This window comes from Leiobunum rupestre, chromosome 4, assembly GCF_980474605.1.
Source record: "Leiobunum rupestre chromosome 4, qqLeiRupe1.1.hap1, whole genome shotgun sequence".
NCBI lineage: Eukaryota > Metazoa > Arthropoda > Arachnida > Opiliones > Sclerosomatidae > Leiobunum > Leiobunum rupestre.
Window position 1 is genome coordinate 19,198,953 of NC_143387.1, and position 23,039 is coordinate 19,221,991.

Genomic DNA, 23,039 nt, shown 5'->3' on the forward strand with positions numbered 1-23,039 from the left:
GCACGAGGGCTATCAAACGGTTACTGGCAGGGTTGGATAACAGAATTGTGTCAAGACCCAAGCTTTTAATATTTCATTCCCTATATTATATGGAATTGAGGCGGGGCATGCGAGATAATCAGTCACAAAAGAAAATTAAAGGTATTTTTATGTGCCTTTGATTGGAAAACGCGTAGGAATGTCCACGAAAAATGTCTGATAGGAATATAAATTCTTATTATTTTATTTCTTTCAACAACGAGATCATTGGTCATTGTAAATTTTTTGTAGGTACGTGCAGGATAAATTATAGTTTTTAGGCTATAAAAAATCTGTATTCAATTGTTTTAACTAAACACTCTTCGCGTTGATTATTTAATTAAATTGAAAAAATTTGATTAAATACGCGATTGATATTGTTTGGCCGAATTAAGCTAGCACGAGCAGATGTAATGATAAACATGCACTTCAAGCAGGGAAATTCGAAATAAGCAATAATTGATACCTAATAATATAAAATAAATAATAATAATCAGCTAAGCTAATACCCAAGGCACCTTTGCCCAAATTGTACTAGAATTTTTATCTTTCCAAGGTTGCAATTGCCCAAATTGTGCTAGAATTTTTTTCTATCCAAAGTTGCAATTGCAAAAATTTGCTAGAATTTTTCTCTATCCAATGTTGCAATTGCGTATATCCGAGCAAAGCTTTCTTAAACAAGACTCAAATGTGCTGAACTGGGTTAATTAGGGCATCAGTGTAAGTCTGTATTAAGAAATTTATATATCGAGTTTCTACAACTTACCATTCTAAATAAACATTTAAAATAATAAGTTAATCGGTCATAATTTCCAGTAGAACGTACACTGCTCTATTCTCGTTCTCGACTCTAATTGCCCTACAGTTTGTAATATAGCGTGACGTCTTGATAAATCGTGTATTCCTAAGGCTACGATGAATCTAAAACTGTTTTAATTCGGTAGAAAGTTTTGCAGTTGTCTAAATAGCTACACGAAATGAAAAATTGGTTCCAAGATACAGCGCGACTTTTAACTCTTCGTATAATAACCGCAGTTTGCTTAATCCAGAACTCGGGAGAGATTTCCTTTTTCTCCGGCAAGAGATTGGATTATATCAATGACTCTTAATAAAGCGCCCGGGAAATACGCACTCTTAAAAGTCCCAATTAAGGGAAGTATCTAAAGCTTCTTTTTCTTTTCCGCAGGCGCCCTGAGATTGGCTTATCCGATTAAGGACCCCCCCCCCCCCCCACCCGAAGCTGCTACTGCTGTCTACCCCCTCTTCACAGAGTAGAACTCGTTGCGTCACCGTGTACAGCGGAAAGAAAACGTAAAGGCGCGGCTCTGTGGGAATAAGAACGAGCCAAGGCTTAGTGAACTTCCAATTCGCAAAACAGAGCACCATGTGAAACGAAATCGCTGGCTAAGAGCGATAATATCGTAATCCGGATTTCGCCGGCTTTGAAATTTTTCTTACTATTTAGTAAGTATGAATTATTAATTATTAATATATGGTGATCAACAAAAAACAATTTGGATTACTGCTTCATTTAATTACCACGCTTGGTGCTACTAAATTAACATAACGTAACGGCCAACGCGAGAAGTTCAAAGCTGTTGGATTTAGGTCTGCTAAGCTAAGTTAATAATCTTCGATGGCATAATCAACTACACTCTTAAAACAGTTGGGTTAAAATCGACCCAAAATGGGTTATTTTTGTAACCCAACGCTGGGTCAGTATTTACCCTACCCTTTTTTGGGTTATTTAAATTTCAACCCAGAAATGGTTAGAACTTGCAACACAAAGTTGGGTTGTTACGTTTTAACCCACAGTTGGGTTACAAGAATAACATAAACTGGGTTATTTTTCGTAACCCAAAACTGTGTTAATATCTAAAACAACCCATTTTGGGTTGCAATAATAACCCAATTTGGGCTCTTTTTTAAACTGAAACACCACATTTTGGGTTGCAATAATAACCCAATTTGGGCTCTTTTTTAAACTGAAACACCCCATTTTTAGTTGCAATAGTAACCCATATTCGGCTTTTATTTACCCAAACCACCCATTATTGGTTACAATAATAGTCCTATTTGAGGTCTTTTTTTAATTTTAATCCATAACTGGGTTAATATCCCATCAATAACAGCCCAATTTTGGTTGCCTTAAAAAACAAAACTCTGAAGGAATCCATATTTGGGTTACAAAGGGACACAAATATAGTTGGTTTCCAGACTATATATAAAATAGTCATAATACTGGACCTGTATTTACTGACATTTAGCTTAAAAATACACTCATTTAGTTTATATATACCGAAACTTCGTAACATTCTTACTAAAAGATGCAAAACTATCTCTGATTCACCTAAAAGAATCCTTTCTAGCCTAAGCAGGTATAACCTAGCCCGTTCATCTACCCTTTGTGAATACAATCAATAAATACCAAACTCAATCACTTAGAAAATTTTTTTATTTTCAAAATGTTGTTGTAAATAGTTAAATTATGACATTATTGTATTTTAAAAATTATATTGTTCTTTGGTTTTTTTAAGTTAAAATTTTAACTCAACAGAACTATTATGTTACAAATTTTTAAGATACCTGTATTTTACCACAACTGTCAGAAAAATACTAATATTAAACTGTGGTAAAATAAATTAAAAATTGTTTATTACAAAACTTAAAAAACATATAAACCACATGAAAAGGAATTTGACTTAAAACTGCTTTTTGCTTCACAAATTATAAAAAGTTCAGCCTCGCTATATAAAAGTATATTATCTTAAAAAATAACAATGAAAGACTAGATTTAAAAGTTCAGTGAAATTAGGATTAAAAAAATGAAACTATATAATTACGAAAAATTTTAACAAGTTGTTCAACTTATGTGAAAAATATAATTATTACACATTTTGGCAGAATACATCTTAGATTCACGAAAGTTCAGTCTCACAAATTTAGTAATTTTCGTTAATTTAATTACTTAAAAGTTAAATCTCATAAATAAACTGATGTTCACAATGGGCAACAAGTACCAAAACCTCAGTTACTTTTACAAAGGAAAGAAACCAAAAATTCTAATTTTTGAGAGCAAGATTTGACTAATTATTTTATAAATAGCAACAATGAGTCTGAATTAGGTCAGAAATAGAGGTATGATATAGAAATTATTTTTCAAAAACATTTATAAAAGTGTTAGTGTGGGAAATATCCATAAAAGTACCAAAACCTCAGTAACTTTTACAATAGAAAGTAACCAAAAATCCTAATTTTTAAGAGCAGGATTTAACTAATAATTTTACAAATAGTAAAAATAAATTTGAAATAGGTCAGAAATATAGGTATGATAAAAAATGATTTTTCAAAAACATTTATAGAAGTGCTAGTCTGTGAAAGTTTCATAAATGTTTCGTATCACCCGTTGTATAACAAGGGATGAAGACCAAAAATTATCATATTTAAGAGCAGGATTTAACTAATTATTTTATAAATAGCAACAATGAGACTGAAACCATACCTTTATTTCTGACCTATCTCAGACTCATTGTGGCTATTAAATAAATTATTAGTTAAATCCTGCTCTTAAAAATGACAATTTTTGATTTCTTACCCTTGTGAAAGTAACAGAGGTTTTGGTACTTGCATGGATATTGTCCACACTAACACCTTTATAATTTTTTTTTAAATAAATTCAGTACCATACCTCTATTTCTGACCTATTTCAGACTCATTGTGGGTATTTATAAAATAATTAGACAAATCCTGCTTATAAAAAGGAGGTTTTGGTCTTCATCCCTTGTTAAATCAACGGGTTTTACGAAACATTTATGAAACTTTCACAGACTAGCACTTCTATAAAGGTTTTTGATAAATAATTTCTATATCATACCTATATTTCTGACCAATTTCAAACTGATTTTAACTATTAGTAAAATTACTAGTTAAATCCTGCTCTTAAAAATGAGGATTTTTAGTTACTTTCCCTTGTAAAAGTAACTGAGGTTTTGGTACTTTTACGGATATTTCCCACAATAACACTTTTATAAATGTTTTTGAAAAATAATTTCTCTATCATACCTCTATTTCTGACCTATTTCAGACTCATTGTGGCTATTTATAATATAATTAGTCAAATCTTGCTCTTAAAAAGGAGTTTTTTGATCTTCATCCCTTGTTAAATCAACAGGATTTACGAAACATTTATGAAACTTTCACAGACTAGCACTTTTATGGATATTTCTGACACTAAAACTTTTATAAATTTATTAAAAATCAATTCCGTACCATACTATGGTACTGATTTGATTTTTAAAAAATTATAAAAGTGTTAGCGTGGGAATTACCCATAAACTGTGTTTTATGATTTGGGCAGTTTCATCGCAAAGAGGCCATTAACCAACTGAAATATTACAATCAAGATTATTTTTCTATTAAGCTATGTAGTAGAAATAACATCTTTGAATGTTCCCACTTAAAAGGTACAACTGGTAAAATGACTTGGAGTTAGTAATATATTTTAATTAACCCAATGGGTGTAAATTCGGTTATGCGAAAGCGAATTTTTTTTACTAAACTTCATATTCTAAGAGACCTATTAAATTTTAAAATTAATTTATACATACAAAGTATCAGGTTTAATAGATACAAATTTTGATATGTATGAGTAAATAAATTAAAGAGACTTAAACGGTTTTAAATTCACAATATTTTTATTTATAAATATATTACTAACTCTTCAGGGATTTTTACAAGTCTGACGATATAATGGTAAAACTTTGGGACGAAAAACATTTGTGCGCTTAATAGTTAGAAGTTTTACCATTATATCGTCAGACTTGTAAAAATCCCTGAAGAAGGTGGAAGAGTTCCTCCGAAACGTTGGATGTTATAAATAAATATATTGTGAATTTAAAACTGTTTAAGTCTCTTTCAATTAAGTTTTTTTCTCTTTAATTCTATGAGTAATTAGATTGGATATAAATCTCTTTGTGTTTGACCACTTGGGCAGTTTATCGCAAAGAGGTCATAAACAAAGAAATATTGTATGAAATATTTTTGTATTTACCAAGTAGTGTTTTTTCTTCGAAATAGTGTACTTTACAGCGTACTTCCAACTTTCTTCAAAACCATCAGATATTCAGCCCCGTTCGCTATTGAGCTTACAAAAATTAAATTTTTCCCAATGGTTGGATAATATATTTCATCTATGATTTTTAAGTTAATTTGGTTATGGTAGATTATCATATTCAATAATTTTAAGAAGACCATACATCTAATTCCACGATCTAGGCGCATTTGGTATATGTAATAGTTTACTTAAACATATATTATAGAACGCAATCTGCTTTTGCAATTGTGCAAAGGTCTATTTATTATTATTACTACTTTTTGTTATTCTGGCAACACTTAAGCCTAACACTTTGAAGCATGCATGTTTAGGCTTATTGGGGAAATAACCTTGAATGGACCTGTTCATGGATGACTTTTACCCTAAATATTTATTATGAAGATGCTGCACAATAAAGTCGTTAAACTAATTATCTTCACCGTATAATTGAAAAGGTAAAAAGAATAAAATCAACATTCACTCACTCGAAAAAACGTTGCTTTCGCGCGAAAAATATGGCGTCGCGCGACTTACTGACGCATCGTTACGATAGTGACGTCATAATTAATTTTCCCGCGAATTTTGTAACTCAATTTTGGGTTGTAAGAACATGTGACCCAAAATTGGTTAATAACCACCCAGAATGTGTTTAAAAAATAACCAAGATTTTGGGTTAGACATTTCGACCCAGTTTTATTGACCCAGAACAAAATGTAAGAAAAACCATAACCCAAAACTAGTCAATTTTAGCCATTTTTGGGTTAAAACTAAAACAACCCAAAATATTTAACCCAACTGTTTTAAGAGTGTAGAACTCTACTTTCATTGAACTACAAATTTTTAATTACAAACCGGCCTAAAATTAACCATTCAGCAAACCTCTAGCATCCAATACAAAACTGTGAATTTTCTTTTTTAAACAATTGTTGCAAACGTCTTTTCAAATATTAATAACCTTTTTGAAAATCTTCTTTCAATGTAGTTCATTCCACCTTACTGTGTTTACGAGCTACAGTCTTACTGAATTTTATAATTTTTGAGACCATTTTTTTGCGTCATCAATCACTTTTAGATCATTAACCTAACCTACACTCTTAAAAAAACGGGTGCTTCATAACACCTTTTTCTTCGCCACAAATATGACACCTTCCAGATAATTAATGTACTCCCTTTCGGGATACCAAGTACACCTTTTTAAACGAAAATACTCCTGTTTGCAAAAAAAACTACACCTTTAAATGTATGCAATTGCACCCTTTTGCGGCAGTAACTACACCTTTAAAAATATACAATTACAATGTATACCTTTTGGCCGCAGAATATACACCTTTAAAGAGTCATTTTGCACCTTAAAGCATTAAATCATGACTTCAAAGGTGGCAATACGCGTATTAAAAGGTAAAATCGAACCCGTGAAGGAGTTCAAAACCCTTTTAAAAAGTTATAGAACACCTTTAAATAATAAATTTACACTCTAAAAGGTGTAATTTGCGCCTGGTGAGAGTTACATCTCACCTTTAAAGTGTACAATCACAATATAAAAGGTGTAGATGCGCATTTTAAAAGATACAAATTGCACCTGATAAGAGTTGAATCGCACCTACAGAGGTGTAATTAGGTTCTTTTAAAAAGTAAAATCACCCTTTTAAAGGTGTAAATGCTTACTTTAAAACAGAGAAATTTCACTTGGTAAGAGATAAATAATACCTACAGAGGTGTAAAAACACCTTTTTAAAGAGTACAATCACACTTTCAATGGTGTAAATGCACACTTTAAAACAGCTTAGTTGCACCTGGTAAGACTTTAATCACACCTTTAGATTTTCTAAATATGCCCATTTAAGGAGTAAAATCACTGTTTTAAAGGTATAAATATGCCCCTTACAGAGTAAAAGCACACCTTTAATAAATAAATGAACCTATAAATCGGCTTAAATGACCTTTTAAAAAGTACATTGCACATAATAGCTCACTAACAATTGTAATGGTTTTAGTATGCCATATTAAAGTGTTCAATAACACCTTTTGTTGGTTTGAAAAACACCCTTGAAAGATTGTTAAAGGAATTGTGTTTCTAATAAATACTATTTTACCAATAGAAACAGTGAAAATACAAAACACTAGTGTAGTTGAATACAAATTGATATTCATTTTTAAATTAATATATATTTTTCATTTCACATGGTTTCAATTAAACTAGTTCGAAGAAGTGGTTTTTCAATGAAGAAAGTGCTAAAGTTTTCAGCACGGCAAAGTAATCGAGACGGTTTTTAAATTCAGTATTACTAAAGCAACGCAACAAGGAACCCGCTACACTTACGACGTAAATAAAACTGCGACAACGAACAATAATGCCAAGGTGGTTTATACCGAAAACCAAACGTGTAAAAAAAGTATTCTTATCTGTTAAAAAACCGAATGACGGATAGATAAAATCGGTTAAAAAACCGAATGACGGAGAGAAAAAATATGTATAAAAAACTAATTGATAGCTTAAGCAGGAAAAAATATTTTTTTCGTATTTTATTTAACTAATCACCCTCGATGAAGATATTATACTTGAGGCGTAATGACTGACCATCTCGGACCAGCTCTGTTATATAGAATTCACGGATGTTGATACGCTTTGCGCAATGGGCAAATTTGGGGTTGTGGATCATTTCATTGGCCCAGGCGTTGTAGATTTTCAAGCAAGAACTCAAAAATTGACACTAACGTGATAATAGGTGTCACTATCAATCAAAAACATGATATTTATTGGTCATTATTTCTTCTTTAATTCGCTTAAACCAATAAGCAAATTAAACAATAAGTTAAATTGAAATTCCAATAACATTTAAAAACAGATAATTATTCACTAATATTTACAAAATATATATATAAATTAAAATACATTTATTTTAAACACGTAATTAAACATTTTGGCACGGTAAGCGTTAATGAAAATGCACATTATAAGACTAGATAGTTATTTGTGCAATTATTCGACATTTAATCCATTTTTGACAGAAACGTTATCTTTCTAGGAAAACCCTTATTGGGATTAACTACACCTAACCGTGTAAAATGGTAAACAATTACACCATGTTTTAGTTAATAAAGAATTATGAAAAATCTCTAGTTAGCGATGTGCTTAAATGTGTAGTATTAAATGTGTGATTTAACTCTACAAATGGGCGTATTAACACGTTTAAAGGTGTGATTTAATTCTTAAAAAGGATTATTAACACTTTTAAAGGTGTTATTTACCTCTAACAAAGGGGCCTATTAACACCTTTAAATATGCTATTTAACTCTTAAAAGGTGCGTAATAACACTTTTAAAGGTGTTATTAAACTCTAACAAAAGGGCCTATTAACACCTTAAAAGATGCTATTTAACTCTTATAAAGGGCGTAGTAACACTTTCAAAGGTGTTATTTAACTCTAACAAAAGGGCTTATTAACACCTTAAAAGGTGCTATTAAACTCTTAAAAAGGCGTATTAACACTTTTAAACGTGTGATTTTACTGTAACAAAAGGGCTTATTTACACTATTAAAGGTGTGATTTAACTCTTAAAAAGGCGTATTAACACTTTGGCAAATCGGTGTTCATTTCGATCCCGAGAAGTGTTATTTCAGATCTTTAAAGGTGTTAATTAGAACATAAATGGTGTAATTTAATCATTTATGGGTGTCACTTCGATCTTCAAAAGGGCATTTTTAACAGTATAAAAAGAGTAACTATACCTTCCTAAAAGGTGCTTTTAATACCATTTGTTTCAATATTCGTAATATAGGGTGTAGAGGTAATCCTTTACAAGGGCGCTTTTAAAGGTGTCCCTAAACACCTTTTTGTAAGATAAAACATCTCTATTATATTCTCTTTTAACACCTTACTTTTTCCCTAAAGGGTGTATTGTAACTCCCACAAAAGGTGTAATAATGGTGTTTAAGCCTATCTCACTCCTTTATAACACCCTTTGGAGACTTTTTCATTCCTTAACAAGAGGCTATACACCATTTTCACACCCCTTTTAAACCATTATAACACCCTTAAACCCCTTTATAACGCCTTTATTTTTAAGAGTGTAAGCTAAGCTTAGAAAAATGAATAGGCTTAGCTTCGTATTCCACAGCAAAAAGAGGAAGCATAACATAAACTAAACTAGTAGCGCCTCTACTGGTGTCTTTGTATTATTTTTTAGTCCCGGAGAGAGAAAGATCTTTACGTTGGTTCCTCCAAAAAATATCGCTTTTCTGGCCTTCTCATTTTCAGGGCCTCTCGGACTCTTTCGCCTTACAGGTAATAATAGGTAAATACGCCCCTGGTCGCTCTTAGTCCCCCTCACGCTCGAAGAGTAAAGGTGGAGGCACACATAAGGCTCGCAAGTAACCGCGGCCGAAATTTTCCCGCGCGCGAATGCGCTGAACAAAATTATCAATTTTGCACGCAAACCTTTCGCGCCGTTAACGAGCTAGCAAATAGAAAGTGTGTATTCATTCGCGTGATCATAACAAAATTTTCCCCAGCATCCATCTCTTTAGCCTTTGCTCAATTTTTGTTCGGATCAAAACAGTTTTCACCATGCCTTATAAAATGGAAAAAGAACTAAATTAATTGATGGTGTCCATAAATTTGATCACATCTATAATATGAAACACAAATTATTTCATCATCGTGAGATTAAAAAAACTCGTGGGTTTGTGTGGCGAAAGAAACTAATTTATCAGGTAATACATACATTTAAGTAGTACTGTTTTTGTAAATGCCTTATTTTGTTTATAATGTTATCATGAATATTTTCAGTTGAAGAAGCTCACATTTGTCAAGGAAATAAAAAAGTCTAGTGGATCCCAATTAAAAACTTGGCCATTATTTGATAAATTGGCCTTTTTATGGGACCATGTCCAACACAAAAAATAAGCTAATTTTTTTAATTAATGGATGATTTCATATGTAATACTGAAATTATTTCTTAAAGATATGTTGCGAATGTCCCCATTGAAGACGGAGGCGATAATAATGCCATTTTATGGTAATTGGAAAAAAAGCTAAAAGAATTGTTGAGGAGGACGATGGTGGTGCTAATTTTGATACAACTGACTGTGAAGTTAAAAAAATATGAGTGATGATGAGCTCAGAAATGTCACTACGCCAAGCTCATCAAGCAGCCCATCTCCTCAAGTAGTCAATTCGAAGAAAATTAATTCCAACATGGAATGCGACGAAAGTGAGAGCAATTCCGGAAAAAGAGGAAATACTTCCGGGAAGGAACATGAGAAAAGATACTGAAGACTACTTCATAAATTCACTAAAGAAGATGAGATAGTTCTAACAATGGCAGCCAAACAATAATACTCCTCTAAGAAAAATTGATAAAAAAGACCTTTTTGCTTCGTACATTGCTGCAGAGCTCAAAGATATGACTGAACAGGATAAAATTCGTAGTATTGTCAAAATTCAATGTATAGTTAATGATGTAAAATTAAGAAATTTATGTGAGTTATAAAGAAGTTAACTTTGATACATGTTTATCTATAAAAATATTTAAATATCTTTGACTGTATAAATGTATATATTATACATTACTTGAATGTTATTTTTCTATACTATTTTTTAAATGTTCATCTTTAATGCCATTTTTGAACGTTTTATAATTTTTTAAATAAATAAAAAGTTTTTGCTCATTAAAATTAATTTAAGAAAGTCTGTAATTATAATCATTTTTTCAAATGTTGAATAACATCCAGGAAGTGGCCTCATTAAATAAGTCTTTAATGGATAAGCTTCATCACCCACTTAAATATTAGGTATTTCTAATCATTGCGATCCGATAAATGGTAAATGGGAACATTGAGTTTCCCATTTTCTAGAGCTTTTCCAAACTGAGAATTGGCAAACACTCCACCATCACTATGAAACAATAGTTTGCGTCACAAACTAAAATTAAAACAACACTGTGCGTACCTTTATAATTGTAAAACAATGATCCACCATTTGCTGGTGCTTGAATTACGCAATGTTTGCCATAATGGCCCCAATACAATTCGGGAAACTCCAAATTTCCCAAAAAAACATTTTAAATTTTCGGCCAACTTTCACTACTTGGAGCAGGTAAATACGCTGACAATTAAACTTTCCATAGAGCTTCACTGGTTACCAGTACAATTTTTGACAATGTCGAATGCGAAATGCTAAAGTGATAGCTAATGTCAATCATGGATTCACCAGAAACCACAAATCTGTCAATTACAATAACAATAAATGATGGTAAAAAGCTGGGATACATTTTCTCCAATTAGTATAGTTCTTGGTTAATAAAGGTCCCACCAGTCTTAACAGCCCATCAAAAGATTCGGGAGTCATACGCATAAAATTAAAATAGCCTACAAATTGAAGAATATAATATGAAACCTTGGATTAATAATAGGAAGATGAAACAAACTTTAAATGAAAATCAATCGGCAAAGGCTTACCATCTTTGTCTACCGGCCTCATTCCATTTACTAAATTATGATAAGCTCCTTGTTGTAATCTTCTTAGAAAAATTCCTCAAACCCATTTCGACGTCTGAATTTTTTTCTGTCTGCGAAAGTTTTATATCGATAATAATATCTTTCTTCTTCGTAGTATTAACCAAAATTTCAGATCCATGCAATTGTCCTCTTAGCGACGACGAGTTGATGATGTGTGTATAATAGCTGCGTGAAACTGAGCGACTCCTCGCGATTTTCGCGCGAAAATTTTGCTCGCGATTGCTTGCAAACCTTATGTGTACATCCCGCTTAACCCATAAAGCTCTCAAGCGAATTTTAAGCGAGGACGCATGCGTCTTTTCAAAAAGCAAGTTCGCGCATGAGAAAGCGAAGCGTGTGAGAAATTAGGATTTTTTCTAATTTAGTGTCGAGTCGTTTGCTTCGCGTCTCATGTGTGCAGCCGGTTTAAGCTCCTACAAATATTAATTCGGCCTAGTATTTCATTGGTATTTAAATGTAGATCACGCCGTTGACGTTTTTCCTGCCCCCTCTCGCGGATCGTCTAAACATAAATAAATATAATAATAATTCAATTCAATTCAATTCAAACTTTTTTTTATTCTGTATAAAAACCTGTTAGTACAACACTTTTAAAATTTATACAGAGTTAGTTAGTTTGTTATATTAATATGTATTGTTACATTGAAAAAAAAATACAAAAACAAAAAAAACCATATATATAAAAAAACAATGATATAAAAGTGAAATTGCACAAAAAGTGTTGCATTTGCTTGTCAGAGATTTTACTTAACAATAAGTATTTAAAAGTTTAAAAACAAGTTAAGTTTTAACGTTACTTTCTTTTAGCCGGCCCATTATGTTAGATTTAAAGGAGTGGAGGTTTTGATTATACAGGTTTAAGGGGAAGGTTTGGTTATCATTACACAATTTGTTAAAATTACTTTGAATAATAATATTAATAATCAGCTAGGCTAATACCCAAGGCAGCAACTGAGGCTTAAGTCATCAGACGACTTTTAAAGCCATTATTTCAGTTGGCCGGGTTACAATGCGTATATTCTTGGCAACGTCTATTGAAAGAAATTTGCAAAGCGCTGCGAAGAGGGCAAGTAATTCCTGTTCGATTCGTGTGACACCGTTGATAATTTATATCCCTAGGGGGACGACAAATAATCCAGGGTCCATTTCATAATTAACGTCACTGTCTCTATCCCAAATTAACGCGACTCTTCAAAAGATCTCGTTTTCAAAGTAGCTACATATACGTGCTCTGGGAGGGGTATAAAATTCCGTCATTCTTCTCGTCCCCTTTTTGTAATATAGCAGCGGTGCCAAAGATTCCCATTCTTGAGATCGCAATTATAAACGTCGGGATCACCATTTTTCAAAGTCAAGATCACTCTTATTATTGTAGTTCATTTTTATTATAAGATCTTCCAATATAAAAATCTTGAAAGTCGGATCACCATTTTGAAGGTCGAGAGGGTCATTTAGCGCAGATCGCTCATTAGAGCACCCCCGTAATATACAGTCTATGGAGAAACGTTCTTTTTAAACTTATGACGTTAATGCTTTGAGCCAAAAGGAATAGGATTGCACGAGCCCGTCGGAGCCTAGATCCCTTTCGCCTTTATATATCGAACAGCGCTAGCAAAGTAGCCCTTTATAAGCGCTACTTTGGCACCCCTACGGAGTTGCTACCCCCCTTCCCTGTTCTTTTGTTTCTAAACAAGTTATAGTAGGCTATGGAATAAAGAATGCAGGCCAGATATCTCGTTTCGAGAAACAGACGCGAGACATATTCTTCCCTGGTGGACGCGAAACGGCCCGGCAGGAAACAAACACACCTAACCAACAGATATTGATTTTGACTGCCTCGTTTTATGAGTTTAAGGAAAACAAATAGAAATGAGCTTGACTTACGGAGTCTCAGTCAGCTCTCCGCGTCGTGTCTACGACTGATACGCTCGTGGATACCATCCTACGAAAATGACATAGAACATATTCCCTAACATATAAAGATATATATGACGGTGCATATATGATGTATTATAGAATATCATTTACTATAATATCATACAATATCATACAATATTTTATAATATTGTATAATATCATACCATACCATATCATATCAAGCAATGTCATGCAATATCATGTAATATCATGCAATATCATATCAAGCAATGTCATGCAATATCATGTAATATCATGCAATATCATGTCATGCAATGTCATGCAATATCATGTCATGTATTATCATGCAATATCATGCAATGTCATGCAATATCATGCTATGTCCTGTAATGTCATGCAATATCATGTAATGTCCTGTAATGTCATATGTTTTAATTGTACTTCTCAATTATGCAGATAATGAAGCAATTTTATTATTCTTTATAATGCCAACTGACCTTTTAGTCGGGATAAACTCTATACCAAATCAACGAAATTATCTAATTGAGCTAGTACATGGAACCTTTTCTTTTAACCTTTTTTTGGACAAAAAGCATTGGCTGTATTCTTAATCTAAACTAATTTAACTAATGCATGTTCTTCAACTTGTTGGTGCTACCCCTATTTACTGTTTTGGAGAACAATAAAATATATTATTATACAAATTAAATTTTGAAGTTTTAAATAAATATGTATAAACCATGAAGTATCAGTCGTGTATTTTATTTTATTTTAGTTAAAATATATTATTGTTGTTATTACTATAATATATATGACGGTGCTTATATTACGTATAAATATGTATAACATATTTAACATAATAACAATAAATATAGTTTTAATGCAAATATTCTTAGCGAACCGTTTTTCGCAGTATATTTTGTCCTGGGCGTATTTGGAACGAGAAGGCACTAACTGCGGTGATGGGACTGATGCAGAAACGTTTTGCGATTCCTGTTAATTTTAACAGGATCGCTATTTTGCGATTCTTAAAAACGTCACTGCACCGTTCCCATAATTCTTGCTAATACATGTTACTATGAAATAAATTGATCAAAAACAACGAAATAAAACATGTTGCTGTTACGTCACAAGACGGAGCTTTATTAGTATAAAAGTGTTTGGCACGCGCACTAGAAAAACCGAAATTCTTTGTGACTCTATCACGCGCTCTTAGACTTGTAAAAGAAACAATAAAAATATATGGCCAAGTTACTTTATAGGCAGACCTATTGTCATACGTTTTATTGCTTATGGTATGTAATAAATGTATTTATAAATATAGCTAAACTCACTTCAAAGAGGTTCACAGAGAATCCGAATTTGCGTTTAATTAGAAGTAATGTAATTATTATTCCAGCGCGAAATGGGGCCGGATTTAAAGCGTCCTCTATCAATTATTCCAGACACCGGGCTTGTGAAGCGCCGAATTAGATTCTCGTAAGAGATCGTGTTCTCGGAGGCACGGGTTATTGTCTCACTAATAGTTGACGCCTGCCTTCAGTTTCGAGAATTAGGTGTATCGTCTTCGTTAAATTCCTATTTGCATTTCCGGATGCGTTCATTATTAACTTCAGTCGGAAAGTATTATAAATAGGAGCGGTTATTCCATCGTCAATAGTGATCCGCGTATTTATGTTTAGAATCAAATACCTCGAGGTTATGTCCTATGCCGGATCAATATTCTATTACTCTTCAATTTACACCAAGAACATATTTAATTCAACTTTATTATAATGAAAATTTTTACACGATCAGTGGGTTCAGTATCAGAGTGAGGAGGGAATCACGTGAGAAGAGACCATTATAGTCGGAAGTTTTTTCTATTAATGAACATATAAAGCTTAGTTTTGGAACGTTGCCTTAGAAAATGAAATAAACAGTCAAGGTTTACCTAATTATAACGAGATAATTATCAATCTAGGCTACAAAAATGTAACATAAGCCTTCGCAAGCTTGAATAACTTCAGGGCCGTAGCTAGGCGGGCGCCACTGGCTACTGGCACGTTAGGGTCTAGGGGCGCCAAAATATCATTTTTCTATAAGCGATTTAAGCTTATTGGGGGCGCCAAATTTTCACTGGCTCCGAGCGCAATTTTTGCTAGCTACGGCCCTGAATTACTTTGTAATGGACGAGAAATCCCCACCAGCCTTTGGATATTATAAACTCTCAACTGCCATTTAGTAGTTGTTGTTTAGGCTTACATCCATAATTAGAACTATTGTAATCATATTTTATTGTTACATTAAAGATCAGTTTCATCTTGTTAATCGAGATCATTCGTTGTTAATTCCCTTACTTGAGCGTTTAGTTTTATAAGAAACTGATGAAGTTTCATCATTTAGCAGCAAGTTCGATTGATGACCAAAGACCATATGGTACTGGTAAAAACTGGTTTATTTAAAACAACATATTTAACTAAGAATACATTATACCCACAATATGATTAGAACGTAAAGTGGTGATTAACTGAGTGAGAGCTAGGTATATATACATGGTTTAAAAAACTATGCGTTATCAGTTAAAAAAGGTTTCGTTAAAAACGCATAGTCAAAACCAGGCGGGAAACATTAAAAAGTCTACAATCGTTTTTTCCAACCGAAACCGTTAGCAGGATTCGTTAGGCTGGTTGCCAGCTATATTCTACTAGGGTAACCAGGAAAGCAGCTACACTTTATCGACATTGTCACATTGAACTAACCCGGTAGTAATTTTGCCAACTCTATGGTTGAGAGCGGTGAATATCCTATTCCGAAATTTAATATTAGACGTTTAAAGTGCGTGATGCTATGGTTCGGCCACAAATCGCTAGTAAAAGTTATCGTTTTATTTACGACTTTTACGTTACTTAAGATACTACTAATTTAGGCCTATTTTCATTATATGATATATCCGGAAATACAATGATTTAATGACATTTAAACTTTTAATATGGCGTAGTTTAGATAATTCACTGTGTGCACTTAATAGGATTGTTCCACCGACGGTTTAGTGTTTACTGGAAGAGATTTACGAGATCGTTGTCAACCAAACATCTTTTGGATGTCAAGTGTAAATTGATTTTACGTCATCCGCTTCAAGTAATTCTCGTGCACGGCCCAAATCTCTCTCATTTATTTGAAATATTGACTCTCTTTACATAAATTCTCGCCCTTTGCGATAGAACAATTTTACCAAGTACCTCCCTATAGCTATAAAAATTAGGACATTTATTTGTTATACAGATTCCCTTAATTTAAATGACGCGATGTAATGTTATGGGGATTAGATATTTCTAAGCCGCGTTCGCACGTATCCTCGGAAACGTTTCTAGCTGACAGCGGTTTGTAGTTCTGTTCAAGTTCCAGCGAGTGTCTTTATAAAAACCGGGCAATTTTATAGATGCCAAATTAGTCGTTCATTTCCGATGTGTGGATAGGTTCACTTTTATACCCTTCCGATACCTATAGTTAGAGGCCTGCGCCGATATGATGTGGGTCGGCGGCGGCGTGTGACCCAAATTATACCGGCGGCGGCGGCTTACGCCGGCGTTTAGGCCTACGGCCGCGGCGTATTCGGCGTGGCCAAAATGACTGGCGGCGGCGGCGTACGCCGGCATTTGTATAAATTTTAGAGCTATTTCTTGTAGCGACAGTTTAAAAATACGTGACAAGGGCAAATACCAACTCGTACTAGTCCTTCCATGGACTAATTATGTACTTCGCACAGGGACGTTCCCGGAAAATTTGCTTCGGGCGATTGTTAAATGTGCGCTCTAATGATAACTGGGGAAGAATGAAGGGGAGGGAAAATACATTTGTAGCTCAGCAGCTGAAAAACACGTGGGACTGGCTTAATTTGTAAAACGTTTGTTTTAATGTGGTATTGTGCGAAGTACATTAATTAGTCCATGGTCCTTCCGAGGTAGACCACTGGCCTGACGCCAAACAACCTCCAAAATTTTTCGCAGTTATGCCGGGTCGAAATTCGGTTGAATGCTCGATATTGGCTTTTGGTGGTGCTCCACGATAACGCTCTGCAGTGGCGTAGTCAAGGAGGGTTCAATGTCAACCCCCTCGGCCTACCTTGACTATAATAAATTGACACCCCCTTCTCGACACCCCTCTTAATATTAACATTCTTGGACCCCTTTTGACGGAATTCTGGCTACGCCACTGACGCTCTGAGCCTTACAATCAGAAATAAATCCGGGTTACGAATAATATCATACGGTGAACATACATATTGGTATTTTGATATGTTATTTTCCATTTAAATATAATTTAAGATATTATGATGTGATTGTGATTATTGGACGTCTAAAATGCAGTATATCAAATGCTTAATTTATTGAATTTCAAGTAAAAAATTATTATCAGTCTCGGATTGGCCATAGAGGTAACCTGCCCGACGGCGTGGATCCCATGGACCGTTCATGAAGTGGGCCTCCGTAAACATGGTAGCGTTATAGTTGTTAAAGCTGGAACCCTTAGTCTCCTAACAACCAAAAAATATTAGACCCAGTCCGCCACTGATTATTATAATGAAATTTTAGAAAACATATCGATAAACCAAGCAACATTTAAATTTAAAGATAATTAAAATGTGGATAAGCCTTGGTTATATTAGTGACTCTCTCTATAGCCAAGATAGCAATGCTGGAATCTATTGACGCGAAGTGAAAATGCTATACTCGGCGTCGACCGAAATCCGTAAACCAAAATTGGACGTTCGACGTCGTGTTCAAATGTAGTTATTTTCGCGTTAATGAAAACCAAGCTTAATATACCAAAAAAAAGTGTATAAAGAAAAAAAAAGAAACGGCGGCGCGCCGTTCTTTGTATCGGCGGCGGCGGCGGCGGCGCAAGCCTCTACCTATAGTGACGTCACAACCTGAGGGGGGAAAATAGTTCAACAGCTGTTACGGTTTATTCTGATACATATTCGGGAATTAATCAAAGGGTTTTTGAATAAAGCCCAAGGATATCAAAATTAAATGAAAAAAAATAAATTTGACCAAAAAATAAATTTGACTAAAAATAAATTTAACCAAAAAAATAAATTTCACCAATAAATAGTCTACTTTAAAAAAGGGATACTATGCTTTTACAAAATAGGGAATATGATTATATGGGCTAAATTTTTAATATATTAGGTAGCGCGAAATCTATGCGAGTCTTTTAAAAAGGATTATATGTAAGTAGCTATTGTTGATGTTTTATTTATTATTGTATCAAATAACGGAAGATCGCATTTCTGGTGTAATTTTTCCGGCGCAGGTTTCAAGTAGGGTAACAGAATTACACAAAGGATTCGTGCCTCAAACGATAGACAATCACTCGAAACTCATTCCTGACTCGATCACTGGGATTCTAGTGAGGCGCAATTTAAAGGACTATCGAGAAATCATTTGCCAATGTTATCTATATTTGTAATTGGTATTTGAGTGAATCGCTGTTACCATTCGAGACTCGCATACAGTGGTTGATGTAAAATAGGCCGAGTTGGCTTAAGCTTAGGGACCGGGAAACTTGCCTAAATGTACGGGGGCCCAGACAATGCTAGAGCAAGATCAGGGCGAATCTATTAAAGTTCAAGAGTAGGGACCCGGTTGGTAGTTCGCCAGTGCTGGCACGAGATCACAGCTGCGGTAGCGATCGAAAAACCTTTTGTGTTGGGACCATGGTTAATATTTTTATTTACATAAAACCATAAGTAACATAATAACAATAAGTATGATACTTCCTATTGCTTTAATGCTAATTTCCTAACCGAACCTTTTTTCGGCACTGATATTCTCTTCAAGCTGTGACTTGGACTCACGACATAGCGTTTTGGATGACTACTTTTTGATACAAATTTAAGCCTAATATCGGAGCTCGTGGCGCCGAGAAAAACTTTTTAATTTTTATCATTTTAGCCTAATATTCCGCCTAACTATCGGAAACCAGATATTTCGGCTTAGCAGAAGTCTCGCATATTTAAGACACTAGAGAGGGCTCTGTGCTGAGAAAACATCTTGATTACGCAATAACTATGAAAATCAGTTTGGTTGTAAATCTCGTTAATTGTCATACTTAATGTTATTATGTTACTTATGATAAAACTAAAGTAACCTTTGTAAAGACACTCGATCGTGCTAGGCTTGGACCTTCAATCGGACTGGTGAAGACGCAATAACAGGTCTAGAGATTTTGAAATCGAAATAGCGGAAGAGTGACGACCAAAAACCTACTGCATTGACTGCTAGCGACGTAATTTTCCATTTGAACAATATTATTTGGGCTCGATTTCACGTTTATTTTGGCTTCGAAGCGTTTCTTAATGAATTCCAAATTATTTATCATAAATGACTAAAATCGAATATGAAGTCAGGGACTTCTTCCGCGACATTAACATCTAGAATCCTTGGCTTTGCGCGTCAGACCATCGTCGAGAAACCAGAGCAAAAATATCGCCTTATAAGCCCACCATAAAAACGACAAAGAACAAACGCTACAGCTATTCGTGTCGACCTCAGTCGAAAAAGGAAACGCCAGAGCCTTTCTGACAGCGCGGTTTCTCGCCATCGAGCTTACTCACTATGTAGTTTAATGCCGTTTTTCTATTTCTTGCTAGTGTTCGCGTTTTGGAAAGACTTAGGTCCGTAACGTTTTAGTATTTCCTAAGACTAAGGAATAACTATTGGGTGGCACAGACGACACGAAGTTAATTCGCGAAGCAAACTATCGCTACGCCATCTTTCGGCGGTATTTGAATACTTAAGGTGTTACCATAAGTTTATAATTACGTTCCACATACGTTACGTCAGTTACCTATCTTCCTAATGTTTCATTTTTCCTGCAAGGCATTTCGTTAAAGAGCACACTCTTTCGGTGAACTTTGGTCTCGTCATCGTAAAGAGCACTTGTATGGCGCTGTGCCGAGGCGAACCAGCAGTTCCCCATACTTACTATTACCGTTAGCCTCAACACGTTTTTATAGAAAGCGGAAACCGAAGAACTCGTAGAAAAACTTAATTTACCAGTAGGGAGAGAACGTACAAATTAAAAGCTGAAGGAGTTGTACCGAGTTTTCACCAATTTACGTTAATTCTACGGCACTACACACATCGGAAATATTTTGAATAACTGACACAATTATGGAAGTATATACAAAGTATATTAATACCTAAGACGGTTCTCTGATTTAAATCAAATTGATTTAAATCACTAATTTAAATCGTGATTTAAATCACTAATTTAAATCGTGATTTAAATCACTAATTTAAATCGTGATTTAAATCAAGGGATTGTTTTAAATCATGGATTTAAATCACGTATTATACTTCAATGTATTGATGAAAATGAACGAAAGTAGGTTCTTCAGAAATTTAAATTCAGAGAAAATGCAATTAATTAATAATTCAATTTAATAAAGGTTAATTTAAACTATAGTTTAGGTTATCACTGCAGTCAAATTATTTATCAATTTGACAATAAAAACAGGCAAAAAATCAATAAAATCAATTAAAATCAATAAAAATCCGATTTAAACAAAAATCAACCCTGATACCTAGGAATAACAGCTCGAAATAGCACCTTGCTAGGATCGAACAGGATTCAAAAGGTATTCGCAATCCCGTCAGATTAAGATTTAGGATCCTCGGATCTTTATGTTAGTCTCAGATCACGAATTTTAATCCATCGGTATCTTTTCAATCGATAAATTCGCTGAAGTTTATAAATCTCAGTCACTCACTTTCTCAAATATCACGATAACTTGAAACCTATTTCATTTTTCGAGTATTTCCAACCGTTGCAGACATGCCCAATGCGGATAGGACGCTTTTGTAGAAAGGATTTTCCCCCCAAACGAATAACCGCCATCTATTTACTTTCCCCGGAAACTTTTCCTAAACATTCAACTCGGGAAGGAGCTTCATCGCTCAAATACATTCTGAGACGAAATTTAAATTCGAACGGCTCGGCTGTTACGCAGGCTATCAAGCAAATATATAGCCTACTTGCCGAAAAGAATGAAGTGTCTGAGAGCCTCCCGTATAATAATATACATCGCGCCCTCTCGCCACTGATACGAGAAGTTACGTTTCGCCTTCGAAGCGCCATCTGCGAGACAAAAGCGGCAGAAGGCGTCCAGGAATTTGCAGGCGGGAAAGATGAGAGACGAGAGGCTAAAAACGCGGTGAAAAATGATCGTTTCGAGCAAAGCTTTCAAGATTATTTAAAATATCGATTTTCATTTAAAAGTAAAAAGTTTGAATGTAATAACGGTTTTTGAGGCCTTCAAGCCTACTTTTTCTCAAAGAATTTAGCTGGCGTATCGCGTATAGTTCATACGAAAACTAATGACGGTTGTAACCATTCGAAGATAAGCCCTTTCATAAATATTTCAGACCATCGTCATAGGCATATAGAAAAGTTCGCCGATTTGAATGAAATTTTCAACGTATCTTGATCTACCTTCGAACTCTTACGCAACGGGTCCCACAGTTTAGATTTCCACCGGTCTTAAATTTTTAAAATTAAGAACGTCTATCAGTCGCATCACCTTAAAAACCGTTTTACTTTGGCCTGCTCCGGAAATGCCCTCAACTCCAGCTCGGCTCAAGTAATTTCATCGTTACGTTAGAGAGCATAGGAGAACGACTTCCCAATGAAAAACTTGTTCTTTTAAGGATCAGTTGTACGGGGGAAAACTTTAGACTAAATATTTAATGAAGGCAAGCAAGGTTTCATAACAATATATCCTAAAACCTACTATTTTATTTTTCGATGAAATCCATCTATTTTCAAATTACTATAATGTAACATAAATAATTTGAAACTCTTCTTACCTAACAGCTTCCATTTTCTCACCAAAACTTTTATTTTTAATCAAACCTAGCTCCCAATTCCATTGCTCCATCACTGACTTCGGAGCAAAAAGGAGCAGAAAATTAATTGCTCTGGCGAAGCACCTCTCCAACGTAATCTGCTCTCGATTTTCGGAGCAGTCGCAGCGCGTAGAAAAATTCCATTAAATTATTCGGATTCGACTGATACTCTGTCGTTTCGGTGTCGGGGTCACTAGAGACGACATGATTCTTAGATAATACTAACTTAAGTCGCCTTTGACTTGGCCCTCTAAAAACTTGATAAATTTATATTATTAAAATTACAAATAAATGGAACTTGAACTTGAAATAAAGCCGATGTATTAGAAAATGCTCTTAATAATTTACTGTTTTTAAGTAAAATAAAAGATATATGAAATTAAACTCGCGAATGGCCATATGAAATTAACTTTTTCGGTTAGCTGCTGGACTTTCAAAACTGAAAAGAGTCTGCTTAAAGGAAAAAAGTCCTGTCATTAGTAAACGTTTCGCCTTGCCCGCTTGTGTCTCTATGTTAACTGAAAGGGGTAATTAAAGATGGCAGCGCTGTCCTATGTCTTCGTTATCGGGATGTGGTTGAATGGACAACCATTCGTCAGTCCAAGGTAATTTTCGAGATGAACGCTCTCGGCATAAA

The 23,039-nt window shown here is 34.3% G+C and overlaps 1 protein-coding gene across 2 annotated transcripts in view; it reads right to left on the reverse strand.

Annotated features, from left to right (window-relative positions):
- The window catches only part of LOC149946562 (neuronal calcium sensor 1-like), a 113,207-nt gene that overhangs the window by 78,496 nt on the left and 11,672 nt on the right, over nt 1-23,039 (reverse strand). The window contains exon 2 of one of the 2 annotated variants that reach the window (XM_090171897.1): nt 13,515-13,599. The exons of the other annotated variant lie outside the window; for it this stretch is intronic. The gene's annotated coding sequence lies outside the window, so the exon portion shown is untranslated. The remainder of the gene's footprint in view (nt 1-13,514; nt 13,600-23,039) is intronic. 2 annotated transcript variants of the gene reach the window in all.